The 22,911-nt window shown below is 49.9% G+C and overlaps 1 pseudogene; it reads right to left on the bottom strand.

Annotated features, from left to right (window-relative positions):
• Positions 1–5,925: 5,925 nt before the first annotated feature.
• LOC144952664 (E3 ubiquitin-protein ligase TRIM62-like) overlaps positions 5,926–22,911 on the bottom strand; it is a 262,485-nt pseudogene continuing 245,499 nt past the window's right edge.

The following is a 22,911-nucleotide window of genomic DNA, read 5'->3' as shown; positions in this document are numbered from 1 at the left end:
CCTCACATACATCGCCCTAAATTCACCACACCATCCTCCTAACCCACCATCTCACGCACCCATCGATTTACTCACCGACCATCTCAATCATTCACTCACTCACCATCTCACTCACATTGTGTCACTCTTACACTCACCCACTCACTGATTCAATCACCCACCATCTCACGCACTCACTCACTCTCATTTGGCTAACACAAAATAACCTCGTGTAGCTGCCCATATACCATTTAATAAAAAGCCACATTGTAACAAAGCGTTCAATCCTGCATTGACCACAAACCACCAACACCTGAAACCACCTTTAACATACAAACCACAACCTTAAGAAATCACCCTAATACAGGGCAATCCATTGAGAGATACCCCTCTGATTTGCGAATGAACTTCATCTTACTCTTCCCAGCTGACTAAATATGATTGCAGCGATGGCTACGTAATCTCGGAGCTGTGGGAGATGACAAGACTGTAGAGGTATTCACAAATATCCCCGTACAGCCTTAGCACACTTCTGCTGAGCGATGTGCTGTTAGCGAGTAGCACCCATGAACGCCGACACGGCACACGAGGAGTGGGGGTGGGTGGGCAGTACCACGCGCGGCCGCCTTTGTCTGCCTTGAACATCACCAAGGCCAAGGTCGTCCACAAACTGCCATTGGATCAGCCAACCACCCCCAGACTATCCATGTGGATGGAGAGGCCCTTGAATATGTGGAGTGTTTCCCTCTTGACACGCCTCCTTATCTTCCCCATTCTGCTCTGTGTGAGCATATTCCAAGGTTATTGTTAAATGCGTTCATGAATCATGGTTTAAGTTTGTCTCCTTTGGGCAGGAAAAGTGACAGATGTGTCGAGGTACACCACCATCGGCTGTGCAGCTTAAATTAACGACAAATTGGCATTTCCTGTTTGTAACGTGGCATTGTATCCTCATCAAAAGCCTTTTGAAATTCTTGACCATGATATTCTACTCACAAGTCACAGTAAACTAGAATTGTCAGACTGTACGATAAAAATTATTTCAGAGATACATCTCAGACCGTTATCAAAAAGGTAACATCTCGTCCACATTTTTAAATAACAAGGTACGGTGGCTACGGTGACGATGCGTATACATCAGCTACTAATCTAACACTTAACAGACTAAACCCCATTTATCATTCTGATCTTCGATTTGTATTGGATGTACCATGCAGCACCCACAAATGTAACCTCGACTTCAAATCCAATCTCATATCCCTTGATGCAAAATTAAATCTACATTTGGCCCTGTTCATCCATAAAACCCTTAATGGCAAATCTGTGCTTTAATTAGCTAAATCATAAACCCCACTGTCAAACCAAATAAACCTAAGACGTACATATAATTGCCTGTGAACTATTCCAACAACGAGAATTGGAATGGGTGACAAGGCCTTTGCTGTTGCAGCACCAACGTTTTGGAACAACCTTGTTTCCTCCCTTAACATGATAAATCTTCCTTAAATAAATCTACTGAAGTCGAAGATTCATGCTGTACATAGCCTCATTTGCAAATGTGATTGTAACGTTGATTCATACCCATGTATTGATAGTTCAATATTCATGTGCAGTTGTGTCCAGGGACTGCCGTGTAGAAAAATTGGTAGTAGTAAAAAAACAATTGCAAATTGTAGTTATATACTTTTTTAATTAGTCATTATCAAGTTTCAGTGATTTGCACACCTTTCCTATATTTTACCCTCTGATCGGTTGTTTGTACTTTTTGTTATTGTAACTTTCTGGACATCTCGAGAAAGAGCTTCATAACTCATTAAATGAAGATGTTGATTCAGATTATATGTACAGTGAGGGAAAAAAGTATTTGATCCCCTGCTGATTTTGTACGTTTGCCCACTGACAAAGAAATTATCAGTCTATCATTTTAATGGTAGGTTTATTTGAACAGTGAGAGATAGAATAACAACAACATCCAGAAAAACACATGTAAAAAATGTTATAAATTTATTTGCATTTTAATGATTGAAATAAGTATTTGACCCCCTCTCAATCAGAAAGTGTTCTGGCTCCCAGGTGTTCTTGCGCTCCGCTCCCGATGTAAACATGATGGCGGCAGTGCAGACACTCTGACACCAGTTGTAGAGACGTTCCCACGGACGCACTCGGAGACAGAGGTAAGTTAAGGGCTTTCGCCGAGGGTTTATTAAAGATTAACAATAACACACAAGGGTACACAACTCCCAGGGGCTAAGGATCCTACTCGGAGTCCGGATCCCTGCCGGCTAGCTCCGGTCTCTCTCGTGTCGGATCGTGGACTCTGCCGACTCCACCGAACGGAGAGAGAAGCACCTATACGGCTACCACCGGCTTCTCCCCAGACTCACTATTCAATCCCTCTCTACCCCTGGTTCCCTCTTCACCCTTCTTACTCTATCCGTTCCCAGAGTGACCCCGCTTACGTCACGGGGTCTCCCTTAAGTACCCTAGGAGACGTGATGTCATCGCACTGAACGGCACACCTGACGTCACCTCCCCATTTTACTCCTCTACACAGGTAACGAGCTGAGATTAGGAGCACACTCTTAAAATGAGTGCTCTTAATCTCAGGGTGTTACCTGCATAAAAGACACCTGTTCACATAAGCAATCAATCAATCAGATTCCAAACTCTCCACCATGGCCAAGACCAAAGAACTCTCCAAGGATGTCAGGGACAAGATTGTAGACCTACACAAGGCTGGAATGGGCCACAAGACCATCGCCAAGCAGCTTGGTGAGAAGGTGACAACAGTTGGTGCGATTATTCGCAAATGGAAGAAACACAAAATAACTGTCAATCTCCCACGGCCTGGGGCTCCATGCAAGATCTCACCTCGTGGAGTTGCAATGATCATGAGAACGGTGAGGAATCAGCCCAGAACTACACGGGAGGATCTTGTCAATGATCTCAAGGCAGCTGGGACCATAGTCACCAAGAAAACAGTTGGTAACACACTACGCCGTGAAGGACTGCAATCCTGCAGCACCCGCAAGGTCCCCCCTGCTCAAGAAAGCACAAATACATGCCCGTCTGAAGTTTGCCAATGAACATCTGAATGATTCAGAGGACAACTGGGTGAAAGTGTTGTAGTCAGATGAAACCAAAATGGAGCTCTTTGGCATCAACTCAAACTCGCCGTGTTTGGAGGAGGAGGAATGCTTCCTATGACCCCAAGAACACCATCTTCACCGTCAAACATGGAGGTGGAAACATTATGCTTTGGGGGTGTTTTTCTGCTAAGGGGACAGGACAACTTTACCGCATCAAAGGGACGATGGATGTGGCCATGTACCATCAAATCTTGGGTGAGACCGTCCTTCCCTCAGCCAGGGCATTGAAAATGGGTCGTGGATGGGTTTTCTAGCATGACAATGACCCAAAACACACGGCCAAGGCAACAAAGGAGTGGCTCAAGAAGAACCACATTAAGGTCCTGGAGTGGCCTAGCCAGTCTCCAGACCTTAATCCCATAGAAAATCTGTGGAGGGAGCTGAAGGTTTGAGTTGCCAAACGTCAGCCTCGAAACCTTAATGACTTGGAGAAGATCTGCAAAGAGGAGTGGGACAAAATCCCTCCTGAGATGTGTGCAAACCTGGTGACCAACTACAAGAAACGTCTGACCTCTGTGATTTCCAACAAGGGTTTTGCCACCAAGCACTAAGTCATGTTTTGCAGAGGGGTCAAATACTTATTCCCTCATTAAAATGCAAATCAATGTATAGCCTTTTTTATATGCGTTTTTCTGGATTTTGATGTTGTTATTCTGTCTCTTACTGTTCAAATAAACCTACCATTAAAATTATAGACTGATCATTTCTTTGTCAGTGAGCAAACATACAATATCAGCAGGGGATCAAATACTTTTTTCCCTTACTGTATGTATGTTGAACTTATTTCGCACCGTAGATATCAACCGTGCTATTCGGAGGTGCGGGGTGAGGACAACAACCTATACACAACAATCAGTTCTAAAGAAATTAGTTTTCAATCTCCGTCAGATCCAGATGCCGCTATATCTGTTATTTCAGAATGCTTGTCTGAAGTTGCTGTTTGAACAAAGCAAATCTGACTGCAGCTAAACCTGGGCAAGACAGAGTACATGATAGTTGGCTCAGAGCAGCGTCAGCGAGCGTGGCAAGGCCACATCGATCCTCCACTGATTTGCAGAGCTCTCCCTCTCCGTGTGTCCAAAGTACGTTGTTGTTTTATTTTGGTAATTTATCTTCGCTTCGTTATTGTTCCCTGTGCTCACGTTGTCGTTTTTATTATTTTGGAGATCCCCCAGCACCAGGTCACTCTTGCAAATGAGACTCCTGTCCCGGTCTCTCGAGTTCTACACCCGGTTACAGACGATACACTTGAACTCACTCACTCAATCATTTACCCACTCACCTACCCTCTAGCTCACTAACTTAACCACTGATGCACTCAGCCATTCACTCACACACCATCTCACTCACCCATGCACTCACTCGCCCACCATCTCACCCAATCAACCATGCACTCACTCAATCATTCAATCACCCACCATCTCTGTCGCTTATCTCCTTACTCATCTACTCACTCACCTAAGCACTCACTCCCCATGCCACTCACTCTTACAAATGAGTCTTCTATACTGGTGTCTTGAGTTCGCGCCCCGGTTAAACACAATGAACAAAAATAACAGCCCGAACTACAAAGACGTTACCATGGTGATGGTGGTAGTGTTGGTAATGGTGGTGATGATGATGGTGGTGTTGTTGATCATGGTAGTAATGATGGTAGTGATGATGATGGTGGTGATGGTTGTGATGATAGTAAGAATGGTGATGGTGATAATCGTGGTGGTTATGTAGGCGGTAATGATGATGCTGCTGCTGATGATGATGGTGATCATGGTGGTGGTGGTGATGATGACAGTGGTGGTGGTAATGATGGTGATGAGGGAGATGGTGGTAATGGTCGTGATGAGGGTAATGGTGGGAATGATGGTGATGGTGGTTTTCACGGTGAGGATAGTGATGATGATGGTGGTGATGATGGTCGTGATGGTGGATGTGATAATGGTGATGATTATGGCAGTTTTTGTGGTGTTTGATGTTCACGATGGTGATGATTGTGATGGTAAGCATGGTGATGTGGGTGCTGATAGTGATGATGATAATGATGGTGGTGATCATGGTGGTGATAATGATGATGGTAGTGATGATAGTAGTGGTGTTAATCGTGGTATTGATGGTGATGAGCTTGATGTTGGTGGTGATGATGCTGATGGTAGTTTTGACGGTGGTGATTATGTTGATGGTGGTGATGATGGTCATAATGATGATGATGATAGTGGTGATGTTAAGTAATGATTATGATGATGATGGGGTGATAGTGATAATAGTAATAATGGTGGTGATTGTGGTTGATAGTGATGCTGATGATGATGGTGGTGATGATGTTGGTGGTGCTGATGGTAATGATGATGGCGATGATGGTGGTAGTGATGATTATGGTGATTATGATGATGGTGGTGATAATGACAGTGGTGATGACGATGATGGTGTGATGATGGTGGTGATGGTGGTGATGGTAGTGATGATGAGGAGATGATGGTGATGATTACAGTGATGATGATGGGGTGATGATGATGGTAATGATGGTGAATCGTAGGGATGAGGAGGCGTGGTGACGCGAGTGCACACTGCAGGCGAAGGAGCGACCACACGAACCTCCGATTTGTGCTGCACCGGCGACATCGCTCACGCACGCCAACCTGAACCTCACCCTCTCCCCTCACCCTACCCCTCCATGCTCACCTCACCTCACCCTTTCCTCAATTTTCACCTCACCCTCCCATCACCTCACCCTCTCTCTACCCGCTCCTTCACATCCTCTCCTCACCCACTCCTCACCCGTCACCTTACCCTCCATTCTGCCTTCACCATCACCGTACCTCACCCTCTGTTCCACCTTCCCCTCACCCTCACTTCACCCTCTCCTCACCATCCACCCTCTCCTCCGTTTATTGGGTTTCTGTCTCGGTTTCTTGAGTTTCTATCTCTCCTCATCCTCAGGATGCACGACTCAGATCCACGATCTTCAATGGTTCTTTCAAACACCCCATCCACATCACAGGGTAGAGAGGCTGCAAGAATCTCCGCCGAACCTCGTGGATCACCTCCATGGAGTCGGCGCGGTAAAACGCCAGGAGTTCACCCTCCAAGTGCAGGTGAAGGCCGATTCTGCGGGGGGAGGGGGCCCCCTTCACCGACAGTGCAGTCTTCACTCCACCATGAACCACTGAGAAGTTGTTGTTACATTTATCTAAACACCAGGACGCGTCGCTCCCTCCCAGCTGCTGTGCCTCACCACTCCCTTTCCGCGGGATCGTCCCGTACGCGACTCCAACCCGCCACCACTTCGCGTCCCCCACGTCCACCTCCCAGTAGTGGAGGCCCGACGAGAAGCTCTCACAGCACAGGGCTTGTGCACAGCAATCAAACCGGTGTGGGTGATCGGGGCGACCCTGGGAGTCACCGGTCCACGTCATCGTCCTGAGATCCGAGGAGATCTGGAGTTGGTTATTAGCCGAGTTTGTGTCCAGAGTCGGTGAGCGTCGGTCTGTGACAACAGCGATGACAACATCACTACAGAACACCATCATCACCATCATCCACCATCACCACCATCAACATCACCAACCATCATTTTCACCATCAACAAAAACATCACAAACATCACAAACATCACCAGCCATCCTCGCCATGATATCAATGACAACAACATAAACATCACCATTACCACCATCATCAACACTATGAACATCAACATCATTATCGCATTAAGCAACAGTACCACCATCATTATCACCACCACTAGCACCATCACTACCATCACCACGACCATAACCACTATCCCCATCACCATCTTCATCACTATCACCAATATCACCAACACGACCAGCATCATGACCATCACAACGACCATCAAAATCATCATCACCATCACTACCATGATCACCATAACCAATACCATCAGCAAAACCATCACAACCATCACCACCTATATTATCACCAATGTCACCTTCTTTATAATCACCACGACCATCACTGCCATCACCATTCCCATAACTCACATTTTCACTAACAGCATCATTACCACCACCCTCATCATGACGACTATCACCATCATTATGACCATTATCAGCATCAGGAACTAATTTGAGGTTGAAACTGCCTAGTAGAGACCCAGGACTTGATAAGATATCACCTGCCACTGATGTTAGCCATGGCGGGTAATCAAACCCAGGTAACTGGGTTCGTAGTGCAGTGTGCTAACCACTAAACCACCGCTCCCCCCCACACACACATGCATATACATTCACAGGCACAAACTGCATCTCAACATCACAATTACCCCTGACTCGTAATGCTGATTATTTACCCAAGAACACCACACTTAGTCTCATGGCTGTGTTCAGTAGGGTCCTGGAATGGGCTGTGAACAAAAACAAAGATCCTCTGTGTAGCCTCAACAGACCATTGGGGCAAGTGCTGCTAGCAAGTGTCAATGAAGACCGGCAAGGCACACGAGGAGGTGGGTGGCCAGAACCACACCCGACCACCTTTGTCTCCCTAGTGGTGATGTTTACACAAAACTAGGTAATTATTTGAGGCTGAATCGACCTCGTGCACACACACACGGTGATAATTTATTGTGAAGATGGCCCCATCACCCATGTTTCACACTGAAGAACTCACACAGGAGTTTGGCCACAGTTCCCTCGGTGCCTTTAAGCGAGGCAATGTCCTCTTGGTTGGGAGCTGAGGGTGGAGCTTCTCTAGGCCGCCCTATCCTGTGAAAGCAGATCAGACACGGCCATCACTCACAGGATCATCACAGTTCCATCACATAGACACACATCACACAAAGCATCACGACTCACATCACAATCATTCACAGCATCACCACATACAGCATTAATTCTAGATTTGAAGCTTTCGTGACTGCAAGGATTCATACTCTTAGGTTTTGTCGGTAAAGTCACGTAGGTAAAAATAATAAAATAATAAATGAAAATAAATCAATTAAATCACGACGTTTCGGAGGCAACACAAGCTTCCGTCTTCAGGTGGAACCATCACAGCACGATTGCTGTATCAAGTAAAGAAAATTCCAAGAGACCCGACCTTGTATATATACTGGTTGAGGGGGGAGGAGCCAGGGTGGGCAGCGGGAGAGGCTGCGGCAACTGCTGCTGGGACTGTGCCTTTGTTATGTAGATGGCAGAAGCAGAAAAGCATTTCAGGACAAAGCAACCCCCTGCTATGTTGCTGGGTGGGTAAAACTTAAAGTAGGAAACCAGCGTGTGAAAAAATAAGGTAAAACATGATAAAAAAACAAAACTGGCTGTCTATCAGTAAACTGTACGTTAACTAAAGAATAGTGCCTGTTAAATAAGATAGTTCAAATATGTGTAATTAAATCTTTTTTTGTATGGGGAATGACATCTTTCCAATGATTACTCAGTTTGTACCCATCATCACGGTGTTTGTATATCTGGATGGCTTTGTGTACAAACCTTTGATGGTAGCCAGGAGGTTTGCAGAGCACCTTGGTCTCGGAAAAGACAATCTCATGAGAGCCCACAGCGTTGTAGCAATGATCGGCAACGGCGGATGACTCAATTTTGCCGTGTTTCAGATCTGACTTGTGATCGCGGACACGATCAGAGATATGACGTTTCGTTTCTCCAATGTAACAATCACCACAGCTGCAACTATTACAGGTGACAATGGGGAGCCCATAGGGGTACCCTCATTCTGTTTGTAGAAGGAGCCATTCCAGGTAAAATAAGTGTTGGTGAGGCAATGCCTAACCAACGTAGGTACATCCGACGTTTGGTCGACTTCCCTAATCGAACCAACCAAACGTCCCTCCTTAAAACCCTCGGCTGCTAGACCTCCCAGATTATATGGTCTTCCCAAGATCCATAAATAAGGCACCCCACTACGTCCCATAGCGTCCACGATCAACTCTCCTACCTACAAACTAGACCGTTTTCTATCAGATACTCTACTCCCCTTCACTGGCAAGACCGCTTCAGCAGTACTTAACTCAACCCAATTGGTCTCTATGGTCAAGGACAAGGTACTGTCTCCTGACGATATCCTCGTCAGTTTTATGTTGTATCTCTGTTTACCAAAGTTCCAGTGCCTGACACCTTAACAATTATTGAAGACTTGGTCAACATGGATTGAATTCGGATGTACCTGCGTTGGTTAGGCATTGCCTCACCAACACTTATTTTACCTGGAATGGCTCCTTCTACAAACAGAATGAGGGTACCCCTATGGGCTCCCCCTTGTCACCAGTAATAGCCAATGTGTTCATGGAAAAGTTTGAATCAGACGCCATCCAGACGTCCACCTTGCGTCCTTCCCTGTGGAAGAGGTATGTGGATGATACTTTCGTCATTTTGCCACATGGCCTCCCAGCATTGAACCACTTTTTGGACCACATCAATTCCAGACACCCATCCATTAGATTTTACCATGGAAGTGGAGAAAGATGGCCAACTACCATTCTTAGATATTCTGTTTGAGAGGAGACCTGACGGATCCTTGGGACATTTTGTCTACAGGAAAGTCACCCACACAGATGCCTGCTTGAAACGATTCCCACCACCACCCGTCTCAGAATAATTCTCTCATCAAAACACTATATCACAGAGCTCATGGCATTTCTGACCAACACCACCTGGCCAGTGAATTAAGACATGTACATCGGGCCCTCAGGATGAACGGAGACTCTGACCGCACCATACGCCAGGCTGTTTCTCCCACCATACAGAAACAGCCACTTGAAACTCTGATCAAAACTATCACGTTGCCATACATAGCAGGCGTGACCAAAAAGATCTCTAAAATTCTAAACAAACATAAGATCCAAGTCCGATTCAGTACAGTACATAAAATCCGTGATCTAATTCCATCTGTGAAAGATGTCATTCCTGAATTACAATACCCTGGAGTCTACAAACTGAGTTGCAGCTGTGGTGATTGTTACATTGGAGAAACGAAACGTCATATCTCTGATCGTGTCCGCGAGCACAAGTCAGATCTGAAATACGGCTAAATTGAGTCATCCGTCATTGCCGATCATTGCTACAACGCTGTGGGCTCTCATGAGATTGTCTTTTCCTGAGACCAAGGTACTCTGCAAACCTCCTGGCTACCATCAAAGGTTTGTACACGAAGCCATCCAGATATACAAACACAGACATAACTTCAACCGTGATGATGGGTACAAACTGAGTAATCATTGGAAAGATGTCATTAACCATACAAAAAAAGATTTAACTACACATTTAAACCATCTTATTTAACAGGCACTATTCTTTAGTTAACGTACAGTTTATTGATAGACAGCCAGTTTGGTTTTTTATCATGTTTTACCTTATTTTTTACACGCTGGTTTCCTGCTTTAAGTTTTGCCCACCCAGCAACATAGCAGGGGGTTGCTTTGTCCTGAAATGCTTTTCTGCTTCTGCCATCTACATAACAAAGGCACAGTCCCAGCAGCAGTCGCCGCAGCCTCTCCCGCTGCCCACCCTGGCTCCTCCCCGCTCAGCCAGTTTACATAACAAAGGCTTAGTCCCAGCAGCAGCAGCCGCAGTCTCTCCCGTGGCCCATCCTGGCTCCTCCCCCCTCAACAAGTATATATACAAGGTCGGGTCTCTTGGAATTTTCTTTACTTGATACAGCAATCGTGCTGTGACGGTTAAACCTGAAGACGGAAGTTTGTGTTGCCTCCGAAACGTCGTGATTTAATTGATTTATTTTCATTTATTATTATTTTATTTGATTATTTTTACCTAAGTGACTTTACAGAAAAAACCTAAGAGTACACATACAGCATGATCACTCGCAGCATCATCACAATCAACACAACCACTCACAGTTTCACCACTGACAGCATCATCACACAGCATCCCCACACACAGCCAGTGTCTCACTGCCCGTGCCTCGCAATCAGTCCCATGTTGTCGTGTTGCGAGTGATAGTGGTCTTTTACCTGCACGTCTCCTCCAGGTGCCCCTATGGGAGAGAGAGAGAGGTGCATGACTGTGACTCTGCCTCGATTCCCATGGGATCAGCGGATTTCCCACTCCAAACCCGCGGGTGGAATTTACACCACAAAGTCTTGGCTTATGACCTCATGAGCATCAACACTGACTTACATTGCAAACATCGTCGTGAGTGGGGATGACGGCACGCAACGACCGAGCAAAATTTCCGGCCGTGCGTGACAAAGCAGTCGATGTGAAAACCTCATTCACGATCCTCAACTCTGACGCTGCCGAGGGCTCTGTGCAAATAGCGACACCAGAGACTCATCGCTCACCTGCAGGAAGGCGAGCGAGTCTCTCTCCTGCGCTAGGCCCTCCAGACGAGCGGCTGCTGCCTGGAGCTCGCCGATCTCGCGCTGGTAGTGAGCGATGTTCTTCTCGATCTGGGTCAGCAGCTCGCGCTGCTTCTTGGACGCACGAGCCAGAGCCGCCTTCTCGTCCTCGTCTAGAGCTGCTCTCATGCGGGCGAACTCGACTTTGATTCGCTGTCTCACCCCGGTCATCGATCCCTGCCAGGGCGTGTGATTTATTTTTATTAAATAATTCACGAAGGAGTTCATCTCGCAATGGTTGATCTATGTCTTATGGAGGTGGCGTTGACACCACTCTTTCCTGAATCATAAATGGAAAAACAACTGTGGCCACACAATGCAAACTATTGGCAATAAAGTAAACTTATAGAGACCCATAGATATACCTCGCGATCCATAGAGATACATAAAGATTCAGATATAGAGACCCGTAGAGAAACACAGAGACACATGAAGACAAATAGAGATGCATATAGACTCATTTGAGTCAATATAGGGCAGTGTGACGATACACCGAGACCCATCGAGACCCATTGAGATGCATTAACGTCAATCCACACCCTTGCCACTGTGGGCATGCAACCCACACTATGGGAGACGTTTTGACCTGTAACCCCGGTGACCTGATGGAGGATGAACCCCTCCTGTGCATCACGGCCTCAGTAGCCAATTAACAATTCAATTGGCACCTATCATAACCCTGCAAAATACACAGGACTCAATCGCAAAAATTACATCACAATTCTGAGAAAAATGAGGAATTTAAATAATAATTAAATATGAACCCCATCTTTTCGGAGAGTTGTGCAAGGTGTGTGTAATGCGAGCAGAGTTACAAAGCAAAAAGTCATAATTAAAGCTGCCTGATCAGCAACGCCTCCAAGCTGTATTCCTACCACAAAACAAGCCCAGCTGGGACTAGACACGAGAGCTGGGTTTCGTGACTGGGCAGTGATAAGATCGGTGCACCGGTGAGAACTGGACATGCAATTTGGTAACCGTACCTCGAAGTGTCTCTGTGCTGTCGAATACTCCTTTTAAATTAAAATTAACTTTAAAGCTCACATAGCCAATTTCAATATACTGAATGGGAGTGTACTACGTGAATAGGTTACGTGAATATGCACATCGTATAAAGCACACTGCGTGCATTCAGTGTATTGTGCGGTTGTGGCTTTACAGATATTACTCATTACTTTGCCATCGCAGGGAGTTGATCTCCGGTGACTTTGGTTCATAGCACAATGCGATACATATTGTAAACATATATATAACGTGAACCCTGCCACCAATGTACTGGATAACAGGTATGTGCCACCTCATCTGGCCAGAATAGATATATAACAGAAGATGAAGTGGCAGTTCACATGGTGATATCAGGCTCCCATCCTAAGAATGTGGAATTTCCACGACTGATTCAGTTCCTCATTGCAGATGAGAACCACTTATTTGCTTGTCCTGGGTATTGAGGCGCATTGACCGTTGTGTCTTTAGTCCCACGATGTGTTCGGAGCCAATGGAAGTCCACGTGAATGAATGGAGTTGTCCTCCATCACAAACCCTACTCAGGGTCGAGTTACGAGGTCACAGGGTCTGGTACAGACGCGGTTACCTGCACGTCCCTGAGTGCGGCCTCCATCCGCTTTATGGACTCCTCCGCCTCCCTCCTCTTCTCCTCCACCACCCGCATCTCCTCTCCCACTTGTTTCTGTGAGAGACGTCACCAGGGGAGACTCCACTCACTCTCTGAGCGCCCCCTCTCACCCCCGCTCCACACTGACCCCTCCACAGTGACGGTCCCATCTCCAGGCTGCAGCGGCCCCTGTGCAGCAATGGAGGCTGGGGGAGTGAGCCTGCAGGAAACCGATTTCACGAGGAGCTCACACGCCTCCTGGAGCATTTTGCGTTTAGTTGCCATTCCCCCGCACCTCTGATAAGCACGGTTGGATACGTTTGGTGCAAAAGAAGTTCAGCATACGTATAGCTGGGCTCACATAGCACGCGCAGGAGCCTAAGCCTGTGGACCCAATCACTCTCCACTGCTACCTGAGTCATGGGCAGGGCTACCTGAGCAGTGGGTGGGTCTCTGAGTAGATGGTAGGGTTCTGAGAAGTGGGTGGAAAAGGCGCCACGAGATGTTAATCTGCCTTGCCTGGTATACAGGAGGTCGTGGTTTCGATCCCACCCTGACACATGTATACGTGGAGTTTGTTCTCCCCATGGTCGCATGGATTTTTGTCCGGGTCCTCCTGTTTTCCCTCTACATACGTGCGTTTATTGTGTTTGGCTGCTATGATTTTCGACTTCATAAGCTACTTCTTTGAGCTGTCATTTTTGGCCAGGTTTGCCTCTGAAAAAGACCTATATAGCTCTGAGCTTCACTTAGTATAATAAAACAAGTTTTAGTTTAGTTTTAATCAACAGGCCTATGTCACTGTTTAGTGTCGGAGAAATTAGGTAGAGAGAATCTTGATGAAAATACAAGTATGGTCACGAATTACTTGGTCTGTAGAGTGCGGCGCTAAACTGGCACAGACCGGCACGAGGCTGGCAAGCAGTGAGCACTGCAGCTCACGCAGTCCCAGTCGTTTTACATTTCGTTGACATTTTAGTGAATGCTCCTCTCTACCTTAGACTGCTTTTGTATTCGAACCACGGTCTATGCACTCACGTCATTTTGAGAACACATTGTACGCATTAAAGTCCTTCAGTTTTATAAAAATATACGAAGAACACATTTATATATTTGTCATATAACAGGATTGATCATAACATGTGGTTGTATTATTTCTAAACTATGATAACCTCAGCATACTTTATATTAAACCAACGTTCAATTTTTAAGAAACAATTGGCAGCTGAGAAAGGAATGATATAATATTTAGTTGGATATTATTGTTCAGATCGTACTGGGATTTTATGACTTCACACAGGAGAGGATCCCTCTCACACACGCAGACCGTCTCACCTCCTGTGTCTTGTGCTCATCCTCCAGCGTAGCCATATCGTGACCCTTGTGTTCTCCTGTGATGATGCAGGTTGTGCAGACCAAGCTCTCGTCCTGTCGGCAGTAAAACTTGATCTTCTTATTGTGTGGCTTGCATTTGCGCTCCTCAGGATTCGTGCCTGGATCCACCAGAACGTGGTCCCTGAACTTCGGGTTCTCCTGATGAGGCTTTACATGAGTCACACAGTAGGAGGTATCACACTTGAGGCAGGTCTTGGAGGCAGTGGTCGTGTCATTGTTGCAGAAGTCACACAAGACCGCGGTGGCCATATTATTTGCGGCACTGCGCTGCTCCACCAGGTTGGTGAGCGTGAAGTTCTTGCTCAGCTGGGGCCTCTGAGGGAAGGTCACTCGGCACTGTGGGCCTCAAGCGCCCTACACGCACCTGAGGCAGAACGAGTGGCCGCAGCTCAGCGTGCAGGGGAAGCGGAAGGCGTCCAGGCAGATGGCGCAGGTCAACTCCCCTGAAGCCTCGCTATCACTGGGACCCGCACTCTCTATGGCCCTGTGGCTTTGCTCAGAGACGGCGCTGGCTGTAGCTCAGGCAGTATCTGGCTGTAGCTCAGGCAGTCTGTGGCAGTAGCTCAGGCAGTCTCTGACTGTTGTTTAGGCGGTCTCTGGCTGTAGCTATGGCAGCTTCTTGCTGTAGCTCAGGCAATCTCTGCCTGTAGCTCCGGTAGTCTGGCTTTAGCTACGGCAGTATCGAGCTATAGCTCATGCAGTCTCTGTATGTAGCTCCGGCTGGCGACATCTGAGACACTAAACCAGGAACAAGCCACCTAAATGTGAGGCAGGTTAAAGTACAAAGTCTTTCAGTTTGATTTGCATAACATGAGGCACACCCTGGAATGTGTTGACTTGATGACCGGGCAGAGATGTCTCGGCGCCAGAGGTAACTAGATAAAGGGTCAGCTCACCTCATCTCAAATCACCTCATCTCAACTATCCTCTTGTCAATTCAGCTCACGTCAACACACTTCTGTGAAGGTTGGTCCATCTTGGACCTATGCAAATTCGCTCTTCTTGTCCACACATGCTCTCACAAGCAACAGCTACCCTCCAATTACACAAACTCCCGAGCCCCACCGTCATGCTGAGATAACGTAGGTTGTCCCTTAATAAAGTTTAACTCACCTATCAAGCTCCAAATAATTGTGACGCAAAAGCCTCAAATCTCACAACAGTTGAACACCAATAAATCCCGGCGCGTCTCGTGCAGACAGTCCTGAAAGAACGTCGGAGTTTCAGTTGAAAAAGTCTTTCAATTGAAAAAGTCCGGTCACAAACAGGTCTATAGGGTTCACGAAGTTTGTCCAAAACATTGGCCACGAAAAATGAGCCTGGCAAGGTGTACAGCCAGGGACTCGCCACTCAAAGCAGGTGGCCTCCATGGGCACTGCAGATGTCATAATAGTTTTTTTACCCTTCTATCTGGCAACAAAACTGACACCTTTATTACAAGGAGTCATGTTTACATAGACCACAATACCTGTAGTCATAATGCAAACAAAAAACATAACTCTGATAATGTGCACTGTTCTTGAAGTTGATTGGTCCACACCAGAGACAGCTTTCCTTAGAGCCTAGTCTCACATGGGTTGGACCAGATGACGCCAAAAGGCGCATAACTCAAAGACAATGCACCATCAGAGTATGAGAGCTCGGGGTAAGCATTTACACCATTGGAACCTCATTTGCCAGTCAAAAATATGATAATTGTATTTTTACCCTTCTATCTGTAATGCGAGCGTAAATGGCCTCGCGGATATGACGTAACAGGGGGGAGGAGTTGGGTCACGTGGGGAGAAGGGAGAGCTCTTAAGGGCAGGAACCGGAAGGGCCGGGGGGAGAGTGTAAGAATAAAGACAGGAGGAGGCCACACAGGGCAGGAGGTAGAAAGTGGCGCGATCGCCACAGGTCGGGACTCGGCACCGTTGGCCAGCGGTGTCCGGGCACGGGGGAGACGGAGAGCAGCAGGGGGGCTGCAGAGAGAGCAGCCATGGGGCTGCAGGTCGGGGGCAGAGAGGCTGAGTGGAAAGCCAGCAGCGGAGCTGCATCGGGAGCCAGCAGCAAGACTGCGGGAGCGACGGCAGCAGAGGGGCTGCCGAGCGGGAGGTGGAGGAGACTCTGAGCGAGACGCCGTGCGGGCAAAGTTGTACGAACCACAATAAAGGACAACGGAGACAGACCCAGTGAAAGAGTCCTTTATTACACTGGTGTCAGAAGTGAAACGGCATGTCAAAACAGCTCAGAAGAAAGAATATCCCCGCACCATCGTCTGGTACATCTTCCGACGACGACGACCTTCCTCAGGCAGTGGAGCTGCCAACAATGGTGGAGGAAATCCTAGTGGGAACGAGTGGTGGGCCGGGAGTGCAAGATGTCGCCGCGTCGGTGGATCCGCCCGCACCGGAGGACGCTGACCAGCGATGGAGACAGATGGCGGCCCAGCTGGAGACTTTGAAGACCGTCTTGGCGCAACTGTGCGACCTCGTCACGCCGGCGACGGCGTCGGGGAGGCCCAGGGGTGATCGGCAGACCGCGGCCTTGCCTGGGCCGCCAGCGCCCTCTGCCACGAGGCGCGAGGACGCCATCTTGGGCGTGGCAGGGGAAGAACCGCGGGAAGCCGCCATCTTGCACCCTCCGCGGCGGGAAGTCGCCATCTTTGACACGTTGCGGTGCGACGCCATCTTGAATATGCCACGCGACGCGCCGTCTGCGGAGGATGGCGGAGCGAGGACCCGCAGTCATCACTTGACAACAGTTAAAGAATTTTCAATTGGAGGCGATTGGAGTGCATTCGCCTGCAGATTTTTAGCGGCGGTGCGCTCCGCCAGATGGACTGATGCAGAGGCCCTGGAAGTTCTGCCAACTCTTCTCGACGATGAGTCTGTCAGATTTTTCCGTTCCATCAAAGCCGAGAAAAAGAAGACACTGAGAGGGGTTTTTGACGAGATGGCGGAAGCGTACGAGCCACCGGATGACGCTCACCGACGATTCGTTCAGCGCCAGCGGGCACCCGAAGAGTCGCCGGTGGCATACAGGGGTGCTGTCTTGGAATTGGCCATGGCCGCATACCCTGAGACGGAGCCTGACCTACTGGAACCCCTGATTTTGGGCAAGATGCTTGAGCTGTCGAGAGATTTGGGGATCCCTATGCCGGTGTGCGGCCACGAGAAGCTGACGTCTCGGGCGGCTGCGAAGTGTTTGGATGCCCAGTTTAATCTGCGCCGTTGGAAGCAGGTGACAGCGTGGACGGGGGGGCCCATCGTGGAAGGGGATGCCATGGGTTGGGATCCCAAGAAGGCGGTGTACGTTCCTGACGGGGGGGCCCGCAGTAATTGACGGCCGCCTCTGCGCAGTGGCCGGCCCGCGGTGGACCGGGGCCGCGATCTGCGCCGCCGACGCGGGAGCGTCGAGATGGGGGGAGTGCGGTGCGTCGCAATGACGTCGAGTGCTTCCGCTGCGGTCGCAAAGGCCATTACGCCAGGGACTGCTGGGCCCGTATCCCGGGGCCGCCCCAGCAGGAGGCCTCGATCACAGACGTGCCGCGGAAGGACCCTCCTGGACAGGCAAGTCGGTGCGCACCAGACACTCGGCAAGGCTTGGCACCTCATTCATCACCGTTGCCGCGCGATCCGGGTGTCGTTAACAACGGGAGGCCACCGACTGGCCCATGTCGCTCGGTAACGCAGTGGCGTAAATTGGCACGGTGGGTTGTCGCGGCCGCTACTGGTTCGTCCACTGTGCTGGGTTCTATACAGGGGGTTGACGTGCGCATTTTAGTGGATTCCGGTGCGTCCGCGACGATTATATCTGATGTAATTTTACATCTGTTGGGCATCCCACCGGATGCAGTGCGCCCGGTTTACGATTCCTGCATTGCAGCGAACGGGGGAAGTATGGGCATTGTGGGCCAGGTGGACGCCAATATATCCATCGGGGGGGTCTCGGACTCGGGAATTGTGTTGATCTCGAGGTCCCTTGCTGTTCCGTGTTTGTTGGGAACTGATTTTCTGGCCAAAATGCCCATTCTAATAAGAGTTAATCAAAATTGCATTGAATTACCGGGGGGTCAAAAAATTACATTTTTGCTGTCGCCCTGGGGGCGACCCGCTCTTGTCTGCCAGGTGCAGGCGTTATCCGATGTATCTGTGGACATTCCACCTGGCTCACAAATGCTTATCCCCTTGCGATATCGGAAACCGGTGCCTGGTCGGGAAGGAGCGCCTGGGGTTTTGTTATTGCCGTCCGCAACCATAACGGGCGGCCATTTTTGCAGGTGCTTAATGGGAGTACGGAGAATGTTTGCGTGCCGGCCGGAACGGTCGTGGCCCATGCCACTACTGTGTTCACGGCCCAGGACCATCTGGCCCGCCGGGATATGGTTGCCGGAGTTTCTGGCCCTGTGGCCCCAGATGATCGCTGGATCGTTGAATTGTGCGGCGAAAATTCTTCCCTGACCGGGGAACAGCGATCCGCGCTTCGCGCGCTATTGTTGAGTTATTCCGATGTGTTTAGCTTCGACGATTTGGACTTGGGACGCACCTCCCTGCTTTCCCATCATATTGACATGGGGGACGCTGCTCCGATTCGGTTGAACTCGCATCGGATGAGCCCGGCGGAGCGAGACCATGTTCGTGGAGCAGTGGATGACATGCTGGCTACGGACATAATATCTCCGTCTAACAGGCCATGGGGCGCGCCTGTAGTCTTGGTCAAAAAGAAAGACGGGAAATTGCGATTTTGTGTCGATTTTCGCAAATTAAACAAAGTGTCCGTGGCGGATGCGTACCCCCTGCTGCGTATGGATGATTCCCTCGATGCCTTGTCGGGGGCAAAGTTCTTTTCGACGCTGGATCTCTATTCGGGATTCTGGCAAATTCCCCTCGATGAGTCCTCGCGGGAAAAGACTACTTTCCGTACGCCGCAGGGTCTATTTCAATTTAATTGTCTTTCGATCGGGTTCAATGCTGCCCCCGCCACATTTCAGAGGTTGATGGAACTGGTATTAATGGGGTTGCAGTGGGAGACATGTCTGATATATTTAGACGATATTATCGTCTTCAGCCGCACATTTGACGAACATTTACTGAGACTTGAGGCGGTGTTCGCCAGGATGCGCTCCGCCAATCTGAAATTTAAACCTAAGAAATGTCACCTACTGCAACGGTCCGTGCGCTATTTGGGACATATAGTCAGTGCCGACGGGGTTGCCACGGATCCGGAAAAGACAGCGTGCGTCCGTGACTGGCCAACCCCGGCCACAGTGGGGGATGTGCCTCGCTTTTTGGGGTTTGCCTCATGTTACCGTAGATTCGTTCCCAATTTTGCAACGATCGTGAGGCCTCTGCACCTCCTTACGGGTAAAGGATGGAAATTCAGTTGGGGACCGCCAGAGGAGGCGGCGTTTAAGGGCCTGCGCGATCGGTTGGCAACGGCGCCGACGTTGGACTATCCCGATTTTGATCACCCTTTCATTCTGGACACGGACGCGAGTGACACGGGCATTGGGGCCGTGCTGTCACAGTTCAAAGGCGGTGTAGAACACGTGGTGGCATACGGTAGCCGTGTTTTGTCCCCCACCGAAACCCGCTACTGCATCACTCGCCGGGAACTTTTGGCTATTGTCTATTTCCTCCGCCAATTTCGGCCGTATCTCTACGGCCGTTCGTTTATTGTGCGCACGGATCATGCGGCTTTACAATATGCTCTGAAGGTAGACCAACCATCTGGCCAGCTGGCATGATGGTTGGACACTCTGCAGGAGTTTTCCTTCCAAATTTAACATCGGAAGGGGGCGCGTCACGCGAATGCGGACGCGCTCTCTAGGTTACCGCAGCGATCCCCTTGCGCTTGCGCGTCGGGGACGCATAGGTGTACGCCGATCCAGCAGCCCCCTTGGCCTATTGCATTGGCGGTCGAGGTGCCTGAGGCTCCAGTGTGCCCCGGGACCGGCCGATGGGATTTTGAACCTTCCACGGGCTGTATGGATTCGTGAACAAATGCTTGACGACTCGTTGGGGACCCTGCGGAGTCGGGCTGCAAAGGGAGTGGGGGGACTGGTTTCCGGGGGGACGCCGGGGACCGCTCTCCACGACGGACTGCTGATGTGGAGGGAGGGGTTACAGGATCGCTGGCGTCTTGTTGTACCGGCGTCGTTACGGTACGAATTGGTTAGGACTCTGCATTGCGACACGCTGTTACACCTGGGGGTGCAGAAGACCTTATTGACGTTGCAGCGAGACTACTTCTGGCACGGCATGACGACGGATGTCGTCGGGCACGTTCATGCGTGTCCCGAATGTGCCCGGCGGAAGCCGCCTAAACACCCATATGTGCCGCCGATACAGTCTATTCAAGTGTCTCGAGTTAACGAGTTGGTGGCGTTGGATATTTTGGGACCCTTCCTGCCATCCGCTAAGGGTAATAAATACTTGCTAGTTGGGGTGGAGTATCTCTCCCGCTGGCCGATGGCCTGGCCCTTGCCCGACCAGTCGGCGGCGTCCATTACGGACGCCTTTCTATTCGGATATGTCATGGACAAGGGGGCGCCGGAGAGGCTGCTCACGGATCAGGGCCGGAATTTTTGTTTGAAATTGTTGGGGGAGGTGTGCGCGGCTCTGGGAACTAAAAAGATCCGGACATCTCCCTACCACCCACAGACGGATGGCATGGTTGAACGGCTAAATCGGACTCTGTGTCACACGGTTAATGAAAAGCAAGCGGACTGGGATTTGCACATCCCTGGGGTACTCTCGGCATACCAGATGACGCCTCACGCGTCCACAGGATATACTCCGTTTTTTTTCATGTACGGTCGCGAAAACGTGCCGCCAATGGATGTGCAGTTGGGAACAGGAGTGAGAGGACCTATTAAGCCTCTCCCTGATTACATTCAGGACGCCGTTCGCCGCGTCGCTGAGGCGCGGGAGGGGGCCCGCATGGCTACGGCCAAAACCCAGGCCCGGAACGAACGGTGCGCTCGACGCTCGAAGGGGAAGTACCCCTAGAAGGTGGGGGACATGGCTTGGCTGCATTGCCCGCAGGTGCGGGCAGGGACCTCCCTTAAATTACATAAACCATGGCAGGGGCCTGTTAGGCTCATCGAGGTTCCCAACCCGCAGTCCGCGCGCATTCGGTTCGGATCTCGGCGCTGGTACGTCCATACGTCTCGCTTAAAACCATACGTGGCCCCTCGAACGGATGTGTCATCTCCTGATGTTGCCTTGCCGGTGTCTGTTGCTGCCGACGCACCCTTGCCTGTGCCTGTTGACCCTGCAAGAGCGCCTGTCGTGCCTTTTACAGACAAACCGGCCGTGACACTGCAGGAGGCAGGGGACTCTGCTCTGGGTGGGCCTACCATGGCTGCGGGGACACCTGGCCCCGCCGCCCCTCCAACCCCACCACAGACACGGTTGCGGGACGCCCCGGACTCTGGTCCTTCGGGGAAACGGGACCTTGGCGTTGGCGGGCCTCCAATAGCGACAGGCGGTTTTGATCCTGTCGCTCCTAAAACCCCGTCGCGTTCTCGGTCTGCAGGGGGGCCGCCGCTCGTCCGGGACGGGCCGGCGACCCGCACGCGGTCGAAGTCCCTTTCTTTTCGTTGATTAATGTTGTTCTCGTTCTTGTTGTTATTGTTATATTCGTTGCATTCTCCGTTGTCCGTTCATGGCTGATGGTTGGTGGTCGCTCGCATTACTTGGTGTGTTTCAGCCGAGGACGGCTGGAATTATCTCCACGGGGGAGGGTGGTGTAATGCGAGCGTAAACGGCCTCGCGGATATGACGTAACAGGGGGGAGGAGTTGGGTCACTTGGGGAGAAGGGAGAGCTCTTAAGGGCAGGAACCGGAAGTGCCGGGGGGAGAGTGTAAGAATAAAGACAGGAGGAGGCCACGCAGGGCAGGAGGTGGAAAGTGGCGCGATCGCCACAGGTCGGGACTCGGCACCGTTGGCCAGCAGTGTCTGGCCACGGGGGAGACGGAGAGCAGCAGGGGGGCTGCAGAGAGAGCAGCCGTGGGGCTGCAGGTCGGGGGCGGAGAGGCTGAGTGGAAAGCCAGCAGCGGAGCTGCATCGGGAGCCAGCAGCAAGACTGCGGGAGCGACAGCAGCAGAGGGGTTGTCGAGCGGGAGGTGGAGGAGACTCTGAGCGAGACGCCGTGCGGGCAAAGTTGTACGAACCACAATAAAGGACAACGGAGACAGACCCAGTAAAAGAGTCCTTTATTACATATCTGGCAACAAAACTGACACCTTTTTTACAAGGAGTCATGTTTACATAGACCACAATACCTGCAGTCATAATGCAAACAAAAAACATAACTCTGATAATGTGCACTGTCCTTGAAGTTGATTGGTCCACACCCGAGACAGCTTTCCTTAGAGCCTAGTCTCACATGGGTTGGACCAGATGACGCCAAAAGGCACACAACTCAAAGACAATGCACCATTGGTTCCAATGGTGTAAATGCTCTC

This window comes from Lampetra fluviatilis, chromosome 69 (assembly GCF_964198595.1).
Source record: "Lampetra fluviatilis chromosome 69, kcLamFluv1.1, whole genome shotgun sequence".
In the NCBI taxonomy this organism is placed as follows: Eukaryota; Metazoa; Chordata; class Hyperoartia; order Petromyzontiformes; family Petromyzontidae; genus Lampetra; species Lampetra fluviatilis.
Note: the sequence above shows the minus strand (reverse complement) of the source record. Positions and strands in the feature narration are given on the sequence as shown.